Below are 15,648 nucleotides of genomic sequence, written 5' to 3'. Positions count from 1 at the left end.
GTGCATTGGAATAAGACCATGACTGAAGAAACGTCGCTGAGAAAAGTGAATAAGCTTTTGCCGAATGTGTTTTAAATATTCAGGAGACCACTTCCTGATAGCTTGATGCACTTCCCATCATTTCCACGATGGTTTAGCAAATGCCATGCTATATTTTTCTCTTAATCTTTGTTAGAAAATTCCTTCACCTGGTTCTCACATTCTGATGCTAAAATAACGATAAGAGCAACACTCACACTAGCGGCTCTCCGGAGTCCAAGATTCGGTACTGTTGAGGGCTTCCACCATGTGCTCACTGGCTTCCTTTGATATGGTTTCTTTCTGCTAGATGGTTTATAAAAAAAATATGTGCAGCTTTTACTCTTTCTTTTACAATTGCTGTGCTGTTCAGCAGCAATTTTTTGCCAGGATATGCAGTCTCTTGAGTAAAGGGTGCAGTTGATGTCGGAACTCATTAGAAAATGGGAGAAAATGCTGTAGGTACAGCACACTGTGATGAATAGCCGCAAATGCACCACTTCTTGCTTTGTACATTGGTACCTCATGTTGGAGTTATTGGCAATACAGAAGCTCTGCTGTGCACACAAGCAAACAGGAAAGCTGAAGCTGTACGCATACACACATCTTTTTTTTTTTTTTTTTTGCAAGAGATGCAGGTTGAAAGGGTTGGAGTATGACTTCTTGAGTTGGGGTCTTCAAAAAATAACCATGCAGTTTCACAAAAATAGGAACTGCGCTTGGGACAAGGCTGCTATAGGATCGAGGCAATTTGCTTCTCATGCACTTGTGCCTTTGCCTTTCTGTACTCCGTGATGGATATATGTGATGTTTGCATTGTAAGGCCAATCATACCTATGCTGCTAAAATGTAGTATGTGCTTTCATGATCTTTTTACTGAATCCTAACCTGCTGGACTGTTGAGATGCTGTGGAGAACCTTCTTGAGCAATGGGTCTGTTCTGGCTGTCTTTCTATGTAGTAGCCACTGCATGGTGCAAGTAGCAAGAGATGTAGCATTGGCCAGTCACACGCTCATTTTATTGCCAGAAGGAATGGCCCCCGTGGAAGGAAGGTTGATGTCCAATTGTTCCATGGCTAAGCATTTACTGTGTTGCCATTTTTAATGTCCTGTTTCTTATCCAAGTATGTGAATGTGTGCATCTTTATGCAAACATCTGACATTTAATGAAAGTGGGTGCAGTATAATTTTGTGCAATTTTATAGTTTTTAACAGTTTCATACAAGTTGTCATTTATGTTGCATTGTGACAGTCATGTTGAAAGGATGGTGGTGTGTCTCACTGAGGAATTACCTGCTTAACTATCCAAGAGCTGCTTAGAACTTCAGTAGGACTGTGCTGGTGAGAAAAACTGCAGTGTTGTGTGAGTGGAACGGCACAATTGTTTAGGCTTGTTGGTGCATGAAAGCACTTTCAAAACATCAAATGCATTAGGAATCTTTATAGTGATACAGATCTTATGCCAGCAGTATATGTATTCTAGATGCTATTTCATAGATAGAACGTGGACATGTATAGTTAGTGCTTTTATATGTAGGTAATTGCATGATGACTCCATGTATACAGTTTACCTTTGGCTTAGGCACTGTTAGTATTCCAGTGCCAAGTCTAAAGTGATATTTGTGGAATATTTAGTACGTAAAAATCCAACACTCTTATGTCTTTTCCAGAATAGTATGTTTATAGTTCTCCTTTACCAAGATTATATCGTATGATGCATCTAAGTATAGGACCTTGTGGATCCTTGTTTGGCATCCATTTTTAGCCAGGACGCAGCTGTGATGTTGATTTTAAGCAAGTATGTTAGCTACCACATGTAGTGCTATTGTGTCTTTCTTGTTACTTACACTCGTTTAACCAAGAGGAATGCAAGTATTTTTCATCTAAAAGCAATTTGTTTTTCTTTCATTTGGTGGCTAACATGTCAGTCTTGTGTTTTTATATGCAGCCCAATTATAGAACTGAAGAGACCAATAAATGTTGTTAAGGGCAGAAATGGTTAGATATTTATTTAGACCACTTCTGAGCTTTCTGAACAAAGTTTTACATTGATGTAATGATCGTTAGAAAGAAGCTGGAAAACGTCTGATTGAGACTTCAGTTTTTGTTATTGATTGCTCGATCATACTGTAAATTTATTGCATTTTGTTATTAGGCTTCTACTGTGTGCATCAGGCTAAACTTTTGTAGTCACATTTGAGCTTGTGCATATTTGGAAGCCTTCTTGCATACATAATGCACGAGAGGCACACGCAGCTAATTTCACTGATGTCCCAGTGCCTAGAAAATATTTTCGTACTGTCTTCAAGAACTCTCTTTAAAATTGCAGCATACTGAGGTTAGCTAGCATACAACATCTTTGGATAGAAGCGAATTTTAGCAACTTGCATTTCTGTGCTCTTCCAGAACCTTTCTCATATTTGCAATACTCGGGTGGCAATGAACTGTTGCTTTCTCCACCCAAAAGGATTAAGTAGTAGATAGTAGGAAGATTATTTTTATCTTAATGTCATGGTTAAAAGTTGTGGTAGCATAGATGTGTACATAAAATATACATATATATATACATATATATTTTCAGCATCTGCAATGCATGCAATAGTACAGAACTCTTTATTGTGGGGATACATGTTATGCTAGTGGTGCCATTTGCACAGCTGTCAAGTGCTTTTTCCAAGCACTGTTATGGCTTGGAGCGAGATGTCCATGTCAATATTTTGTTTCAAGCATTGTGATATGGTTAAGATGAATTGCTGGTGCCACATTTAGCAAGTCCAAATTCATTACCATAGTACACTGTGTTGTGCACAAGGGCCATAGGTTTTTGTGACCATTTGTCTTGTGCTCTATTTATTTTTTGCACACACTGTGCTGTGCATTTGAATGTGACCGACTATAGTTGTGAATACCGTTTTAGGAACAATAAAGCTGTGTTAGTATGCGCCTTGTTGTTTGTACCTAGACTTGACGAAATGCCACCGCCGCGTTGTTAGTCCCAAAAACATTGGTTAGCCTGGGTGAAACACGGCATTCCTCAGAGCTTGAAGGGCCCCTCTAGAGTGGCCGTGTCTCAATCCACCCTGAACTTTCTTTTTTTTAGACTTTATGTCCTGGCAGTGTATCTAGCATGCTGTGAACAACAAGGGCATGTCCAGTACAACATGCACCGTGCGGCCGAAGAGCGAAGACTTGGGGCTCGAGACCCTAATTCACCCCAATTTCGATAGTATGGAGCGCCCTATCATAACTGCTTGAAGTAATGCTCATTAGAGTCTCAGGTTGGCTAGCTTATTACCGGTAGTGTTAGGACAAAGAGGTAAGAAACGAAGTAGCAAAGAAAAGGCAAGGTTCATAATTGTGAAAATCTCTGGAGGGGAAGGCCGGGCTGGGGAAAAAGGAAAAAAAGCTTAAGACGAATTTCAAGAGCAAGAAAGCACAAAGGAAACCAAGGGAGAGGGGCGACAAGAGAGAGAATGCGAGCGACCATGACCAGCACCGCTACGCAACAAAGCACCTTGCTCGCCTAATCTGGATGCGTGGGTCCATGAGCCATGAAAGCGTTTGTTAAAGGGGCCCAGAAACACAATCTTAGTTAACTGTTTTGCCTGTTGATTGCATACAGTGAGTTATAATGGTGCTATTAGCGTCGGTAATACCGCGTATATTCCGTTTTTTAATATTTTAATGTCCTCTCAAAAACAGCCTCATGGCTCTGATGGTGTTGCCACACAGTGGCGGGTTTTTAGCAGCGGATATGACATCACCTGGCGCGAGCTTGATGATCGGACAAACAGTAAATATACTGCAAATTGTGTGAATAAATAGACACATTTTGTCACCTGTCTGCGTTTTATATTAGATCAACAAAAAAACTTGTTTGTCTTAGATAAGAGCCCTGCAAAGCAAGTAAAATAAAAATACACCACCAGGGACGCTCTGGCATGGAAACGACGCTGCCAGTCTCAGCAAGAACGAGTTACAGAGAGCAGGCAACCATGGAGTACAAACTTCCGCGACGTGCTCTGGCTCGCTGTTTTGATTGGTTGCGCCAAGTGCCGTCATTGGGAGAGTGAAATAGGAGTGGGAACCCCCGCCAAAATCGAGTTGAGGGCAGCGTTTTGTTTGCTTGTATTTTGAAATTTCTTCACTGAATAACTTCCGTTCCTGTGCATCGATTCCTGTAACTCTTTTTAAATCAGCTTCTGTGTGACATAAAGAATACACCTGAAGTATAGGCGGTATCCCCCCAAGCAGTGTTTCGCAGCCCCTTTAAGTGCTGTGGTGAGTCAAAACTACATCAGCATTTGTATTGCAGTTTTTCTATGCATCATGCGACCTAAAGCTCAACTACACGTCACAGCCATCGTTCGGTTGATAAAACGAAACATCATGAGGGAAGAAATTCAATTCTAAATTACTTAGCTGTCATAGGCAAATACCATGCAGTGATCCATGTATTCTAATGTGTAACACATCATTTGAAAGAAGAAAACATACAATAAAATTAGTTGTTTGTAGTCCTTTAAAGAGGCTCTGGAAGGGGCTCGCAAAAAGTTGCGGTATGCCGCTTCACCAATATCTTCCGGCGACATATTTTTTTTTATGCGTTTGTTATCAGCGGAGTTACCTGCAGTCAAATTTTGAATTTCAGCGTTTTCGCGCCTTTCCGTGACCCCTCGTCACTTTTTGCACGCTGAAAGATCGGCGCTCCTCCACTGGCCCCACCCACTCGGCCCCACCGCAGGCTGCCGACGCACGCGGGAATTCCCCCGAATGGCGGAGCTTCCTAACCTGGCGGAGCTTCCTAACCCGCCGGAGCCACGTAGTTGACTGGCTGCGGCCATGGTAGCTGCGTGACGTCTGAAAAAACCCAGTAGCCATCTCCGTAAAGGAGGTCGCGGGTATGAAAAAGTCGCAGCACACGGCCCGCCAACTTTAGCGCGCGATTGTAGGTTCTCTGCTGTGTCTAGAGGTGTATTATTAACGCGATAGCGTTAACGGCCTGAGCGAAACTAAAAATCGCAGAAGCATTAATAAATAAAATTCTTTCGGGTCGTGGCTTGGATTAGTCTACAAGGTTTTAACGATCTAGTTTACTGATTACCAGGACGTGCAGGCTTTCGTCGGTACGGAAATGCGGCTACCGCGTTCGCCGGCGGAGAGGCATGCAAGCACACAGCCGTACAAACTTGACACACTGCTACTTCAACCGGTTGCTTTCACACACTCGCGCCTCCGTGCCATGAAGTAGAGCACGCGTGAGTTCCCTGCCCATGTTTTAATTTCTACTTCCACTGCTCATCTGCATCCTTGCGACCAAAGGCTAGCACTCCACGGTCGCGTGCGATGCCTCACAACCCGTATCTTTTACTCTGGGGTTAAGGTTAAAAAAATAAAATTGGCGGGGGCTTAGCTTTGGTTAAGCCTGGTAGGTTGCGAAAGCAAAAGCGCAGCGCCTCCAACTGAAGGAACGCAGTGCGCCGCGTCTACAGGTCACGCGTGGCTACCGGCCGCCACTGCGCGATGACTCAAAGCGTCTTCGGTGATTTTTTTATATTTTGTTTTTGATGTTGTTGCGACTGAGAGAAAGAAAACATAATCTACAGCTGGAATGACGTCACAGCGGCAGTAGCGCCACAGGTGCGCAGCGCGCCAAACACACACCGTAACTGCAGCCGGGCTCTTTGAAGGAGCGAGTTGGTCGCCCATAATCTACAGCTGGTATGACGTGACAGCGGCAGTAGCGCCACAGCTGCGCGGCGCGGCGGAACTGCAGCCGGGCTATCTGAAGGAGCGAGTTGGTCGCCCATATTCACTCCGCTAAAGGTCAAACGTAACTGCGGCCGGGTCACGCGAAGGCTTAAAAGTGCGAGTAGTATTGCTTTCGCAATAAAAGAACAAATGACATGACGGTCACCACGTGTCAACGCGATATTCAGTATCCCACACACAGTCGTTTACGGTCGAAAAGCCGTCGGCGTCGTAGTTGTAGTTGCCGGCACCGCTCGTCGGAAAAAATCGTATCATGCCAACCCTTTGCCGCAGAATGTTCCAGATGTGTACTACCATTCAGCTTTTCGAGCAGCATAAACTTACTAGTTAAGTTAGAGAGCTTGCGTCAAGAATTCGAACCGGCGACTTATAATCGGGCTGCGGGTGTCCACCGAGATGTGTGAGACAGTTACTGCAACTTCCTTTCCTGAAATCCAATTTTCGTTTCCTTCATTACGGCACACCTCTTTCTCTCTCTTCTTTCATTCCCACCTACCTCCCTTTCCGTACTGCGGGTTTCGGGTGTCTACCGAGATGTGAGAGAATTACTGAGCCATTTCCTCTCCTCAAAAATGCGCTGGCTTATATCAATAGAATCAATATATCAATTGAAGCTGGCTTATATCAATAGAATACCAGCTCCTGAAGACAAAACGACCACTCTTACTGAAAACAAAGCTCATGTAAGGTAGAAAACAGCAAGGACGGAAATACAGGTATTGCTGCCACAGGCCAATCTCGCAAGTACGCGCGATGACAAAATACCAAAAAACTACGCAAATCTCCGAGGCTGACAAAAGTGCATGAATTAGGGTATGCGCTTGGATATTTAAGTATATACGTTTTGTTTTGAAACCGCTAGTGCACTTTTACACGTGACGAGACGGAAAAAGACGACCTGAACAGGCAACCAGCTGGTATCGGTATGTTTTAGTGCTTCGCAGCTATATATGCCTGCGTGGTTTCGTTTTTGACGCGCCTAAATTTACAAATGCGGAGCAGCAGAGAAACTCCAAGAACCCCTATAGTCCTCCTTGCACGAAGTTCATGCCACGGCACGTACCTGCGATGATTGGAGCTTGGAAAGCAATATTCACCGGCAGAAGTGGTTTAAAGTGAGGTCTTGGTCGTTCTAAATGACCGTCAGCCCGTGGCTCAAGGCGACCTTGTTGGCTCGCTCCACTGCCCGGAGTTGGGTCTCCGGGTCGGAGCTGAGCAGCACAGCCTCCCACTGCTCGGAAGTTAGGAGCTGAATTAGCTCTGCAGGAGGTGGATCCTCCGGACAGTTCCACAGGATATGGTCTAGTGTGGCTCTGTCGCCGCACTCATTACATTGGGGGGGGGGGGGGGGAGGGGGGGGGGTATAGCTTAGGGTACTTGAGCAAAAGTGCTGCCGGCCGGGTTGGGGTGGAAATGTGTTTGCAAGCGATGCCAGACAGTCTCCTGGGTCTTTGTTAGCGATTTATGCGGCGGAGGGAAGGTGCGTCTTTCGAGGCGATAGTGGTGCGTTATGTTGTGAAACGAGTTCAGGCCATCATTCGAGAAACTCGGGTAAGAGGAGCCCGGCCCTCTGATTGCCCGGCCGACGAAACATCGGGTGTAAATGTGGGCTGCCTCGTTCCCCGGGTTGCTCGAGTGGGCCGGAACCCATAACAGCTCGATCTCCCTTGCAGGTGTGCGGTGCGGTGCGTCTGAGGATTTGTAGGGAAATGGGAGAGACGCGGCCCCTCGCAAAGTTGCATATGGCTGCTTTTGAATCGCTGAATATAATGTCAGCTGCTAATGCAAGTGCCGCCTCCTCCGCCATCTCGGAGGAGGTGTCCCGGTCATTGCGCCTATCGTGCACGCTTTGTGCGGTGTTAGATATTCCGCCACGTCCACGTAAGCGGCCGCGGTGTAGTCCTTGTATTTGGCATGTAAGGCGCGCCTTCCCACGTGGTGCTTAGGGTGCATGTTCTTAGGTAGGAGTTGGACAGTGAGCATTCTGTGTACTTCGGGGAAGAGTTATTGTTCCCAGTCTTCGGTTACCTGCGACCATGGGCGTCCGGAGGGGGGGGCAAGGGGGGGCGGCTGCACCCCCCTGGAAAATCACTCACTCTAACCGTGAGTGATGGCCGCACACCAGGGGCGGCGGTGCGCTCAGCAAAAAGAGTAAAAGCGGCCCCGCTTCCAGCTTTGGGTCACATCTGCGAAGTGCCGCGTCCGGGGACGCGTCGTTGCAGACATACAGCGGCACCGGCGAGCATGTGTTTCGAGGCGTCTTGAGATGGGTGCCTGTTTCTTTGATCTCTAGAGAGATAGCCACACGGAGGCAGACAGTGCACAATCCGGCCACCGATGAATTCTTCAGGAGGGAGGGACAAATCAGTCGTGTCCACCCCCGCTTTGTCGGGCTGCTCAAGGGCAAGCAGGCGATGAGTTGGCGCCGCCGCCGCTCGCTGTCTCCTCCGATCCACGGGAGAGCGCAGTTCGGTAGAAGCGCCGCTTTCAGAATCTTCGGCAAAGGGGATTAGCAGTTGCTTTTGTTCACGGCGACGCAGTCTCCAGAGGCGCCCCCACACCAGCGTTCCTTGCATCTTCTCCGGAAGCCAGCGCCTTTGGTCAAGGCAGCCCGATGGCGCCTGCCTGGCTCGCCTGGCTCGCCTGTCACCTCTGGCTGGGCCTCAAATCCCAACAGCGCCCATGTACTGTGCGATGTCAGTGCATGGTAAAGAGACCCAGGTGGTCGACATTATCCGGAACTCTGTACTACTCCGTCCCTCATAGCCTGAGTCGTTTTGGGGCTCTGAACCCCATAAAAACACACAAAACAAATTTTCCGACCGGAGTGGCGAGTGTCCCTTCCCCTCGGAAGTCGCGAGGCGTTCCTTTCACCCCCAAAGTGCTATTAGGAACGACGACAACAAGTCTCGCCGGGTGGCCGCCAGCACGCCTGTTTCTACTGTGTATGGCTGCTAGCGACTTGAGGGTGATTGCTTTCGGGCCTGCCGCCATGGACCACAAGCACCGAGAGGACCCAGGTGCCAGCTGACTTCAATTGCGGAGTTTGCCCGGTTGGAGTGCAGGAACAAAACCAGACCCCCTTCACAAAGTGCCTGCACGTGTAGAACGCCGCCGCCGCCTCGGGGAGACGAACGTTATCTTCCCCATTTGCCGTGACCGAACAAAGGGCCTCGTCTCCGGTTGCTCTTTGGCGTGCCCAAGCACCGCGACAAGCTGGCGGGCCTCATCTCCGACCCAAGCACGAGGAACCACTTTCGGCGTTTTCGTGACCTCGCGTCTGGCCTCGAGCGGCGGGTGGCATTTGATGATCAACAGATGTCGGTGACCCGCAGAAACCTTCGGCTGGCCGGAGGCCATCACCTACCGCCGTCAACGCTACCTCGACGACAACCTTCTTTCCCTCAGACTCCACATGTGAAGGGGGCGTGACCATGAGTGCAGTGTCGTGTGTGTGCGCACAGGTGAAAGCTCTAGGCCCCTCCCACTCCGGCAAGGGCGTCCTCAACCTAGGGACTTTAGGGAACAAGAAGGATATAAAACTCGACAACGGATGCGGCAGAATCGTCTCACTTCTAACCACCAATGTAAAATGTAAATAAACCTATCCTTTCGCCATCTACCTCTTCGCTCAGCGGCACTCCTGTCCTGAACCCTCAACTCCAACAGTGCGTATTCGGGGATACTGCGGCAAGTAGGCCCTTGCATGTGTGCGCGCCTCTGTGTTTGTGCTTCGGTATTTTTAGTGGCCGGTTGTCAACGAAGCTGAGAACAATCAAGACAGCGGACGAGAAAACGACGAGCGGCGAGTAGTGTGTGTGCAAATACTCGACTGTGCGGTTGCGCGAGCAAGATGGAGCGAGGTGTATGAAGCTGTGAGCGTGCATTTATCTTGTAAATAAGTTTTCGTTGTATATATAGTCATTTTTTGTTTTCAACGTACGCATTCAACCGTTTTTTCAATCAATGTGTATATATTTTTAACACTACCAACCCCGAAGAACTCCATAGCCAGCTTTGTCTCGCGCGGTTCCGAATGATGGACATTCGGCGCTTCTTCAAGCGTCAGCGGTTGTCTGACGAAGCGTTATCCAAATGCGCCCCTGCAGATTCTGGTGTGATATGTGACAACGGTGTAGCATTTGAACAGAGTGATGCAAGCTTTTATCACCGGACAGTAGCTGATGTCGTCGACTCCATGGAAGGGACTCTGTCAACAGTGAGTTCAGGTAATGCAGCAGGCCGAGATGATTCCATTTCTCCTTTCTTGGGATTTAAGTCCGGATTTGACCAGAGCGATGCAACCTTTCATCACCGGACAGTAGCCGACGTCGTCGTCTCCATGGAAGGAACTTCACCAGCGAGCTCCGGTCACGCAGTAAGCCGAGACGATTCCCTTTCTCCTTGCTTGGGATCGAAGTCCGGAGACAACATCAAGAAAACAAATAACTTGCCTCAAGAATATGACTTAGGAGAGTTTCTAGGCAAAGCTAAACTCACTGGCATACCGGACTTTTTGAAGTTACGTCTTCTTACTAAGCCATGGTCACCAAATGTTACATACGATTTTAAGAAGGATGTAACACCTGGAAAGAGGCCTTTTCGACATCAATGGCTGGGAGATTACGCCCCCTGGCTTGCGTACTCAGCGACAGCGAAAGGCGCTATTTGTCGTTTTTGCGTCATTTTTCCTCCACGTGTTCACCGGGGTACTCAAGGAAGTTTTATCGTGCGCGCTTTCAGTAACTACAGAAAAATGCACGAGGCGTGCAGGGATCACGTAAAATCCCAATGGCACCAGGAGGCAATGACGGCCTCACAGAACTTTATGGATGTGATGAAAGGCAAGCAGCTACCCGTTGTAGAGCAGCTGAACAGAGCACTCCACGCGCAAGTTGAAAGGAACCGTGAGAAACTATTTCCAATAGTTTCCACCATTGTCTTTTGCGCGACGCATGACTTGCCAATTCGCGGCAAGCAGTCCGATAGTGGAGTCTTCAATGATCTGCTTGACTTTCGTGTAGAAGCTGGAGATACTCTACTTCAGGAGCACTTCGCTTCTTCTGCTGGCAATGCCAAGTACACTTCTGTCCGCGTCCAGAACGAGATCATCACAATCTGTGGCGACATCCTGAAAGAGCAGATAGTTACCGAAGCTAACAAAGCGTTTGCTTTTTCCGTTCTTGCTGACGAAACTGCAGATATTGCAGGAAAAGAGCAGATGTATATAGGCGTTCGCTTTATTGACAAGGCGGGAGCCGAAGTGTGCGTTCGAGAGCAGTTTTTGGGATTTGTAGAGCTGGAGCAATTAAACTCCGCTTGCATCGCCGCGGCAATCTTGAAGTTTTTGACGAATGTCGGGCTGATTCTTTCGAACCTCGTTGGACAGGGGTACGATGGATGCTCTACAATGGCTGGAAAAGAAGCTGGAGTGAACAAAATTATACAAAAACAGTTCCCGAAGGCACTATTTTTCCACTGTGCAAGTCACAAACTAAATCTCGTCATCAACGATCTGAACGACGTCTCTGAAATTCGAAACACAATTGGCATAATCAAACAAACCATAAACTTCTTCCGCGAGAGCGTACTCCGGAGAAAATTGGTGCCGAACATTCCGATGCTGTGTGAGACAAGATGGTCTGCAAAATATAAGTCTATTAGGATCTTCTCTCAGCATTACGTGGCCATAGTCGAAGCCTTGGTATATTAGCTCTATGGTCGAAGCACTCGAGGAGCTCGCGTCCACGGAATCATGCTCGAACGCTGCAACTAGACAACGAGCTCACATCCTCTACTGCGCAACAACAAGCTCATCTTTCATCGTCTGCTTGCATATTGTAGCGAAGTACAGCGCTCGGCTCGAACCAGTTACGAACATTCTGCAAGGTGTATCCATGGACTTCCATTCTGTGCATGACCACATCACTGAGCTGCAACGTATTTTTCGCGGCCACCGGACGAACGCTGTAGAGGAGTTCTCTAACATCATGAATGCAGCAAGGGAGGCAGCCAATCACTTAAATGTGGTGATATCTGTGCCAAGACAAGTCTCTCGTCAGGCCCACCGAGACAACTACGGGATTCAGTCGCCGGAGGAATACTACCGTGTGGCAATATATGTGCCGTACTTGGACTCCCTCACTGCTTCTTTAGCTCGGCGCTTTTCTGAAAGCAATGAGAGGAGCTTCAAACTTCTCCAGCTGCATCCATCAAAAATGAAGCACTTGAGCCGTGTTGAGTTCGCTGTTCTCGCCGAAGAACTCCAGTGCTTTTACGGCATCGACAACTTCAAGGAAGAGGCCATCTCTTGGTACGAGATGTGGTGCAACAAAACTGGGGACCCATCAGAAATAACTTACTGCGAGCTTCTACATCAGGCCAAGACATTCTTCCCTGGTGTTGCAAAAGCCATTGAGGTGGCTCTGGCTTTGCCAGTTACTACCTGTACGGTCGAACGCTCCTTCAGTACAATGAGGAGAGTGAAAACGTGGCTACGCTCAACGATGACAAACGACAGACTGGACGGCCTTTGTATGATAAGTGTGCACCGAGAGCGTGTAATGAAGCACAGGAATGAATTTATCACCCGTGTCATCACGCAATTCGCCCAGAAAAATCCGAGGCGTCTACAGTTGCTGTTTACTGACTGACTGTCGTTGCGTGTTTGTGAACATATTGTGCTGTGTGCTGGTCATCAATCCGGGTGTGTCGAGAACCCGTATGCAGCAAGACTGAGCACTCTTCTCCACGAAGTGATAGTATCTTTTTGCATTTTATTAATTTTAATTGTTTCTTCGTTGATAAACTCCAATGTATCTCTCCTAGCCACGCTTTAATTTGCTGTTTGTAATTTTTCTTTCATGTGTGTATTTTACTTATTTATTTTATTTATTTATAAATAAATAAATTTACTCCGCAAATAGTGCCTTTTTGCTACGAACATAACCCCCCCCCCCCTCCGGCGCCAACAGCCAATGGGGCCCCCCCCTGCAAAAAATTCTGCGGACGCCCTTGCCTGCGACGAAGAAAACACCTGTGGCTAGCCACTCGGCGTGTTCGTTTCGTCAACGTGAGACGCTGGGCTGCATGACTAGCGCTACGAGGGCTATTATTACAGAATTTAAGTATCCATATGTAACGTCTTTTCTGCTCTTCTCATCAGTGGTGACAGGTGTCGTACCAGTAGCTTGGCTTGCTGCCGAATCCTCGGCGCCCGGGCTGTTAAATTCAATTCAAGCAACGTATTGTATGGAATGCTGTAACATAGACATATCATGTATTTTGAGAAATCTCTCTTCTAGACAACGCAACGGGAAGGATATATGCGTCAATAAAACCATGGAAAATATGTTCTCTATTCTCCCTACATTGGCCCAGTGCTGCGGTTATTGTTCACAACCAGTGCAACCTTTTTTAACATGCCACAACAGCAAAGAAATAGTGCACGAAAACCCGAGTAAAGCGTGGCGCGCAGCAGCGCGCGGAGCAGGAGGAAACCGATACATCCACCCAACTGCCTTAGCGGTCCGGTTTTGGGCCAGTCCGCACATGAAGCAGATGCCTTGTGAACACCCCCGCGCCCGCGTGTTGTGATTTGCCGTTGTCATGATACGCCGTTATTCTGCCCCCGCCCGCTATGAACGTAACTGAAGGAGGAATTGTCGCTAGTGACTGTAATACGCGGCCAACGGAAGGTATATAGGAGCTTGCACAGCCGTGCTTTAACACTCACCAGCGATGAGCTTCTCCAAAATTTTCATTCGAGGCCGGCCCGGTTAACCACCGATTAACTTTGTCAGAAATTTCAGCCCGCCGGCCCCTTCCGCGACGAATAGGCCTATAGCGAGCTCGAATGATTCGTCGATGCGATTTCGACGACTTGCGGCTTTAGCGAATGTGAACGGCCGTGGAGTGTATTTCAAAAATGACCTCAAGTAGACGATTGCATATATTGCAGTACGCGCGTGCAATTTGACCGTTTTAATTAATGCAAACGGTCGCCGAAGAGACTTATGTATAAAGCGATTTAAAATCAAATGTTGATCCCATCTGGGAAACCCGATACAATATAGCAGGAAACGCCGGTCCTATGCGGGGTCAACAACCCGGCTACCAAGTGTTTCCCAGGCAGGCGATCGCACTGTAGCGCTACTGCTCTGCGCGCTCGAGGATACAATACGAACGCCGCTTCTTGTAGGTTTATCGTAGTGTGTGGACAAGCAAAACAACCAACCGGTGCACAAGATAAAATATTTTAGATAAGAAGAGCTCAGCGTGAGTTTTATGCCATTCAAACGAGCAATATACGTAGAGTTGTTTGTATACTGCTATGCAAACAACAGATTTTATATTGTTCTAACAGCGCTGGGGCGCAGTCGTCGTAATCGGCGCATTCTTCGGAGGAACGACATGCTGGCGTCGTCGTCGGGGCAGCCTGGTGCGTTAGCGAAAGCATGCGACATAGAGAAAAATCCAAAATCCACGACCAGCCACCAACCACGGCCGCTTTTTTTTTTTTTTATAGATAGCCGCTTGATGGATGCGCATGGACTCACCCCGTCGGCGTCGTATGCACTGGCGCACAGCCGCGCCGCGGCGCTGCGGTGCAACGCCGCCTAGAGTTACTGCATATGCTACCTTTGGTAGCGTATACAGTAACTAACGCCGCCGCCTACGCCGCCGGCCGCCATTATTGAGGTGCACGTAGCAGACGAACACCTGCTCCGCAAGCAATACTTTCTCCACGTGTCGTACTGCCGTTTGGAATCAGCGTGCATCGGAATTCGGCCTGTAGTCGCCAGGCGCGGTAACCGCATGAAATTACGTCGTAAACGTACGCCACTTTTATTGGGCAGCTGCGCTTGCCAGCGCTGCTCGAGCCTGTCGTGGGAACAGGCCCAGCGACAAAAGATGGTCGCGGGCTTGGCTCCCCTCGATTCTGGGATAAAAGCTCGGATAGTGGTACATGACAGCAGCGCTTCCGCGAAACTCGACAGCCGCATGTAGCTGAGGCACATTCGCGGAAGAGAGATCGGTGACCTGGCGCCACTAGATAGCTGCAGCGCGTATGCGGTGCATGAGCATGCCGGGTATATCTCTGACAAAAGGCGCCGATTGTGTCGTGTAGTAGTCATTTGCATGCAAAGCGTGCACATGGGTGCACATCAGAGGCCTTGTTACCACTGTGGAGCAGTCATTCTTTTGCACAAAGGTGCGTGCAAGGTCGTAGATTGTCACAAAGACGAGAAACTGGTCTAGGTTGCGCAGCTTGCCCAGTAATATACTCATCAGTTAGTCGCATATCAGGATTGACCGCTACTTCGACCGCTCAGGAAAGATCTGGAGCACGGTAGTCTGGAGACGTGGCCTTTAAAGTCACTGCCACGGCCGCTAGATGCAAAGCGCAAAGCGAGGCGCTTCGCGCTTTGCATCAAGCGGCCGTGTCACTGCAGACAACGCTGTGGCGTGTATGCCCTTGTGACGTCACACGAGAATGTCAATATGACGGTCGCCATATTGACATTTTTTTTTAGTTTGTGGGGTTTAACGTCCCAAAGCAACTCAGTCTATGAGGGACGCCGTAGTGAAGGGCTCCGGAAATATCGACCACCTGGGGTACTTTAACGTGCACTGTCATCGCAGAGTACACGGGCGTCTAAAATTACGCCTCCATCTAAATTCGACCGCCGCGACCGGGATCAAACCCGCATCCTCTCGGTTGGCAGCCGAGCGCTATAACCAGGGAGCCACCGCGGCGGGGCTAGAACGAAGAAACTATCAAGAAGCTCAGCAACTACCTTACGCAAGTAACAGGGATCTTCGGGAGGGTCGCGCTCAAGGGCAGGGGCCTGAAAG

Source organism: Amblyomma mixtum, chromosome 3, assembly GCF_055824585.1.
Source record: "Amblyomma mixtum isolate Tamu chromosome 3, ASM5582458v1, whole genome shotgun sequence".
NCBI lineage: Eukaryota > Metazoa > Arthropoda > Arachnida > Ixodida > Ixodidae > Amblyomma > Amblyomma mixtum.
Note: the sequence above shows the minus strand (reverse complement) of the source record.